Raw genomic sequence first — 7,293 nt, 5'->3', positions numbered from 1 at the left:
ATGTGGGTTCGCACCTGCGGTTCCCACTCCGCAAGTGCGATTACACTATCAGCAGTAAAACTTCAGTTGCTTCTTCAACTTACTTCGAAGTCCGTTAACCACCAAAATTCAACCCGAGGCCCCCCGGGACCTCAACCAAACATACCAATAAGTCTTATAACCCAATACGAACTTAGTCAGACCCTCGAATTACGTCAAATAACATCAAAACTCGAATTCCACATGGATTCAAGCCTAATGAACTTTGAAACTTCCAATTTCTACAAACGACGCCAAAACCTATCAAATCACGTCCGATTGACCTCAAATTTTGTACAAAAGTCATAAATGACATAACGGACCTATTCAAATTTCCAGAATCAGATTTCAACCCCGATATCAAAAAGTTAACCCCCCGGTCAAACTTCCCAAAAATTCAACTTTCGCCATTTCAAGCCTAATTCCACTACGAACCTCCAAATAATTTTTCGGACACGCTCCTAAGTCCAAAATCACCATACGGAGTTATTGGAATCATCAGAATTCAAATCTGAGGTCATTTACACATAAATCAACATCCGGTCAACTTTTTCAACTTAAATTTTTAATTATGAGATTAAGTGTCTCATTTCACTCTGAAATCCTTTCGGGCCTGGACCAACTAACCTGGTAAGTCATAAAATAATTGTAAAGCATAACTTGAGCAGTAAATGGGGGAACAGAGTTATAATACTCAAAATAACCAGTCGGGTCGTTACAGTATACTAGCACAAGAAGTCAGAGTAAAACCACTCCCATAATCAAGACAAATTATACTATAATTTTGTGCTACAATCACCAAGATATTTTTCTCAATAATATCTTTGATTGTGAACATAGTTTATTAATTATGAGAACCGACAATTTAATCTTCTGTGCATGAGCTAAGACTCCATACACTAAATTGTCTACTACATAACTAAAGGACACACATGTAACAAATGATCTATTTAAAATAGTGCTTTATTGAATTGAATAAATTAAATAAATAATTGTTCTATAAATCATAAAACACAATACTATGTTTAAACCTCATGGTTAATAGTATATCCCAAAAAGAAGATCAGGTCTACGAGAGGGTAATTCTCGGCTAATAAGAGTAAAAAGGACTACACAGTTTTACACTTGCTTAAGGTGAACCACAGAAGCGATTGTTTGAAGTTTGTACTGTTACAGGGAGGATTTTAGACGCAAAATTACCCAAAATTTTAGGTGAATTTGATACGCGATTGTCTAAAGTCTGTACGGTCAGGAGGAGAAATTTAGACGCAAATATTATCCAAAATTTGTAACTTCGATCACATCTAAAGTTTGCACTATCACATCGGAAATTTAGTATAAATTGTCCCAGCGGATCACCATGAGTTTCTGATGGATGAGCTTATCATAATCTTAAATTATGATGATCACCAAGAGTTTAGTATAAAATTATTCCGGCGGATCATCATGGGGCTTTTAATTGATAGGCTTTCCACGAATCCTAGCGGATCGTCAAGACTTTAGTACATAATGTATGGTAACTCAACCTATTTTTGCTTCAAAATCAAATCAAATTGGTCTAAATTAACTCGACGTGGTTCCAAATTTGATATCCAACATTCTAATATCAATTCCAATAATTTTCAATGGTTAGATTCAACCAAATCCTTCTTTAACAAACAAGCTCAACAAAACTCAATAACGGTAGTTCTTTATAGGGGTGCTTATCGGGCGGAGAATTACGCTTAACGATTCGGCTTATCGATTATCGGATTATAAATGTAGTAATTCATTCGCCATCCATTAAGATAACGGGCGAATTGATATCGGATTAACGATTATCGAGCGGTTATCGGACAGTTTATCGGCTAAACCAAATAGAAAATTTTTAAACAATCCTAGTCTTGTAAATACCAAATGGCCAAACATGAAAAAGTGACTCGACTTCCTCGTTAGTATGTACTGCACTTTAGTTTACCAGGCTTGTTTACAGTTGTTGCTATATGATAGAATTTGTTAACACTTGTAGTTTGTATTGCACTAATGCACTTATTATAAGTATTTCTTTTTGTTGCATAACTAACTGTTTCACGTCAGAAAAAAGGAAAGATTGCAAAACTGATCAAACTGATTGAAAACTTATAATATGCAATCAAGCATGTACATCTAGGTAGTGTGTTTATATATAAATCCTTTTGAAGTCTTCAGAGGAGGTCGTGTGTATATATATATATATAAAAATTCTCAACGGATTAACGATTTATCCGATAAGAAAATTGAATAATCTGCCCCCAAACCGTTAAGCCGTTAATTATAAAATCTCAATCTGTTCACCAACCATTACCCTAATAAACCTGATACCAATAAATCAATAAGTCATCGGTTCGATTTGGTTAACGGTTACGGTTCAATTTTGAATAGCCCTAGTTCTTTTCCAACCAAACCATCTACTAACAAATGGATTTTCAATTTTTTATAGCACATATAAAGAAGATGAAAAAGAACGAGGAAAAGGAGGAGGAGGAAATGCATAAGTTCTAGCAAATAATTATATTTAATTTGTATTTTTAACAGGATCAAAATTTAAACACCGGTCCTTGAAGAGGACACCTAGTGAAACTTCTTGCAGTTTCATCGTCTCGTAATAAATAATTGGAATCAAGTTTTCCTTCTTTATTTTTATTTTTTTTTCTTTCAACCTTTTTAGCTTCAAAAAAGCATTGATGTTTTCTAGTATCATTCAAACTTCTTTTAGCCTCAAATAGCATTTATGCCTCTAGCATAATTCATACTTTCTGTTTTCTCCACACACTTATTTGGATCAACCTGTCTATTTTCCCGTTGTTTGAAAACTTGGAAATTCGTGTTGAAATTTAAAACCATACAACCAAAATATAATGCTTTGCCAATAGAGGCAGGTTATGTCCTTACATTGTTTTTTTCTAAAGAAACTAACAAACGAATGAAATGAAGTCATAGCCATCACCAACTTGACATCATATTTATATCGAATATTCACCATCTTAAGGTGTGGTTTTTCTATGTGGAAGGCGGCCGATGAGCTATCAGCTTCACAATGGCAACTACTTGTGGCCTCAAAATTTGGAATTGTTCCCTGTTATTGTGATTTAAAAATCCTATACTCCACCAAGATGTTAAGGCTGAAAACAACAGTACAAAGGTTTATATGCCAACTAAAACAACAAGAAAGAGAGTCAAATTTAGTATTTGTCCAGCAAATGTAACTAGCATAAAAATCAACCTACAAATAATAAATAGTATTCGCTTTGAGCCTAAACTCGCACAACTTTAAAACGAGTAACGATAGTTTAAAACTTGCTTCCTCATATATTCAGCATCTCTCGTATGTTTTGCCAATATGGGGTTTGCCGGGATATTACGTACACCATCCCTTAAAGTGTTGATTAGCTCAGCCATGGTGAATGAGAGAGAGAGTTTCAGAGAAGATTGAGAAAGAAGAAGCTCCATTGATAAGCTCTGATGTACAGAGACAAATGAAAATAAATCTCTGTGTATTTACAGACTCTTTACTCTTTTATATACTAACCGACTGACAATGACATCTTAATTAATTCAACTAACTCTTCTCTACTTAACTTAAAACCTAAGTGACAGTTGTACATTGCTAAGTGACAGTTGTATCACCACTAACCTCACTTCCCCACAAGTTGAGGGATGAATACAAGTTCTTCATTCACATCTTGTCCATCAGATAGTCATGTTGTGGTCTGCACAGACTCTTTGTAAGTAGATCAGCAAGTTACTCTTTAGTCCCAATGTGTTGAATATGAATCTTCCCTTCTTGAATCTTTTCTCTTACAAAGTGACAATCAATATCTATGTGTTTTGTTCTTTCATGAAAGATAGGATTAGCTGCGATTTGAATGGCAGCTTTACTATCACAGAACAACCTAACTGGTACAGGTACCTCTCTTCCCAATTCCTTGAATATACCTATCAACCATGTAATTTATACTACAGTAGCAGCCATATTTCTAAACTCAGCTTCGGCAGAACTTCTGGACACAATTTCTTGTTTCTTAGATTTCCACGAGATTAAGGCATCACCAAATTTTACTGTATAGCCAGTGACTGATTTTCGTGTCTCAACACAAACTCCCCAATCTGAATCACAATAGGTTGCTAGCTTCAAAGTGTTGTCAGATGGCATAAAAAGTCCAAGTCCAGGTGCATTCTTGATGTATCTAACCACTCTCATGGCTGCTTCCAAATGAGATTGCCTTGGTGCATGCATATGTTGACTGAGTACTTGAACAATAAATGATATGTCTGGTCTGGTCATAGTCAAGTATAGTAGCCTGCCAACAATCCTCTGATAACCACTTTTATTCTCAAGTTGTTGATCATCAGCATATGTCTTATTGTTTACAACTCTGTCAAATTCTATAGAAGTGAGTTTGTGATTGAACTCCAAAGGAGTTCCAACAGGTTTAGCCCCTGCTAGCCTTGTTTCTGAGACAAGTTCAAGGGCATATTTTCTCTTCCACATGTGAATTCCCTTTTCTGACCTGGAGAATTCAATCCCCAAGAAATACTTCAGTTCTCCCAAGTCCTTCATATTTAACTTGTTCTGAAGGTCCTTTCTAACTTGCTGAATGAGTGTTAAGTGACTACCTGTGACCAAGAGGTCATCAACATAAACAAGAACAATGACTAACTCTCTTTCCTTCCTTTTGTAAATAAAGAATAATCATAGTGTGATTGCACAAACCCCATATTAGTCAAGGCCTCTGTCAGTTTTAAGTTACATTGCCTAGGTGCTTGCTTGAGGCCATACAAAGACTTATGAAGCTTAGAGACCTTCTTGTACTCCCCCTGGATTGAAAAGCCATCTGAAATCTGCATGTAGACATCCTCAACAAGATCTCCCTGTAGAAAAGCATTGTGGACATCCATTTGAAAGATGTACCAACTAAAGGCTGTAGCTAGAGCCACCATTGTTCTGACAATCATCATTTTGGCTACAGGAGAGAAGGTCTCCTTGTAGTCAAGATCCTCTTGTTGACTATAACCTTTAGCAACCAGTCTTTCTTTGAATCTTCCCACCTCCCCAGTAGACTTGTACTTCACTTTAAACACCCATTTGCATCCTATGGGAACCTTATCAGGTGGTAGATCAACAATACACCAACTCTTATTGTCCTCCAAGGCTGAGATCTCAGCCTTCATAGCATTCACCCACTGTGGATCCTTTCTTGCTTCAGCAAATGTCCTAGGCTCAAAAACAACAGAATATGCAGCAACAAAATCTATGTAAGCAGAAGACAATTGATCATAGTTCACATACATAGCTATTTGATAGGCATAGGTGGACTGCTTAGTATGAATTGTATAGTCTTGCATCCAAATAGGAGTTTTGGACACTCTATAAGACTTTATGAGAGGCGGGGGAGAGGTAGGAGAAGAAGGAGTGCTTGGTACATCAGTGGACTGAATAGGAGGAGGCATCTCACATATAGGAGCTTCAATCTCCACTATGGGTTGGACAACTTCAGGAGGTGAGACAGAAGCATCCACTGCTGAAAGTTGTAGAACTGGGAAGATTGGAGAATGACCAGACTGTAGATGTTGAAAAGGAAAGATATATTCCTTAAACACAGTATCCATGTTAACAAAGAAGTGATAAGTAGAGAGATCATAGAGAAGATAACATTTCTGGGAAGATGAATACCCAAGATGAACTACAGGAAATGCTCTAGGACTGAATTTATCTGTCTTCTCACATTAGTAGCATAACATAGGCTACCAAACACTCTCAAATGATGCAAAGAGGGTGGTCGAAGAAACAATTTCTCAAAGGGAGACTTGCCTTTCAGCAGAGCAGTAGGCAGCCTATTCAGCAAGTAAACTGCAGTAGAAACACATTCACCCCAAAACTTCAAAGGGATGAAGGCTTGAAACCTTAAGGCTCGATCCATGTCTAGAATATACCTATGCCTTCGTTCTACTATATCATTTTGTTGAGGAGTGTAGACACATGAGCTTTGATGAACTATCCCAAAGTCCTTTAATAGAGAATTAATATGAGTGTTGACAAACTCATATCCATTATCAGTTCTCAAACATTTTACATTACAACAAAACTGATTTCTAACCAATACCGAGAAATATTTCAGAACAACAATTGAGTCTGCCTTAGTACTCAACAAGAAAATCCAGGTATATCTAGAGAAATCATCTACTAGAGTCAGGAAATACCTCTTACCATAAAGCGTAGATACTCTGTAGGGACCCTAAACATCAGCATGCACAAGATCAAAAGGATGAACAGAACAAGTATTACTGAGAGTAAAAGGTAATCTTGACTGTTTGGCAAGTGGACACATAGTACATTGATGATCTTTCAATTGTATAGTGTTTAAACCATCAATATTTTTCAAGACTCTCAAAGGAGCATGGCCTAATCTTCTATGCCACAAAGAAGTATTGTCACAAGTCTTATTCATTATATCACCATTAGGTTTATTACTTGAACTAGTAATGGTATTTACAAGTGAATGATGCAGACACTTATCCCCTTTATTAACTGGATGGTGTGAGGAAGAAGCTAGACCATTTGCTTGCAGAATGTAGAGACCATGACCTTCTCAACCAATCCCTATCACCTTCCCACTGAAGAGCTCCTGAAATAAATAGAAGTCGGGGAAGAATGCAGCCAAACAACTTAGCTCCTTAGTGATTTTGGAAACGTACAACATATTGTACTTAAACTCTGGAACATTTAAGACATTGTGAATTGTTCTATCTTGGAAGATTGAGGACTCTCCTGATTTAGTAATAGAGACTTGACCACCAGTATGTAAGAGTACCTTACTTCTGGTCTCTTTAGGTAAATCAGAACACTTATTAAGCAAAGCCATATTGTGTACCATATGATCAGTGGCACTTGTGTCTATTATCCAATTAGTATCAACTAGAGTAGACAACATGGCAGAATAGGTATCTGCAGTGTCAGCTTTGGCTACATTAGCCATAGGTGCAACTTCATTTCCTTTGTTGAGAAGCTGCAGAATCTGAGAGTATTGCTCAGGAGTGAAGAACTGAGCTTGTGAAGGAACTCCAGGTTGAGAGCAATGTTGACCCCCTGAATATTGACCACCTGTACTAGTTACATTGTTGGCATATGTGTTGTTATAAGTATTTGGAGGTCCTCCTTTCTTCTTAGGTTTAAAACCTACTGGATAACCATGCAATTTGAAGCAATTTTTCCTGGTGTGTCCCTTGTAGTTACAGTAGTCACATTGAACCAAGGCC

Source organism: Nicotiana tomentosiformis, chromosome 11 (assembly GCF_000390325.3).
Source record: "Nicotiana tomentosiformis chromosome 11, ASM39032v3, whole genome shotgun sequence".
Classification (NCBI taxonomy): Eukaryota; Viridiplantae; Streptophyta; class Magnoliopsida; order Solanales; family Solanaceae; genus Nicotiana; species Nicotiana tomentosiformis.
This window is presented reverse-complemented; position numbering follows the sequence as displayed.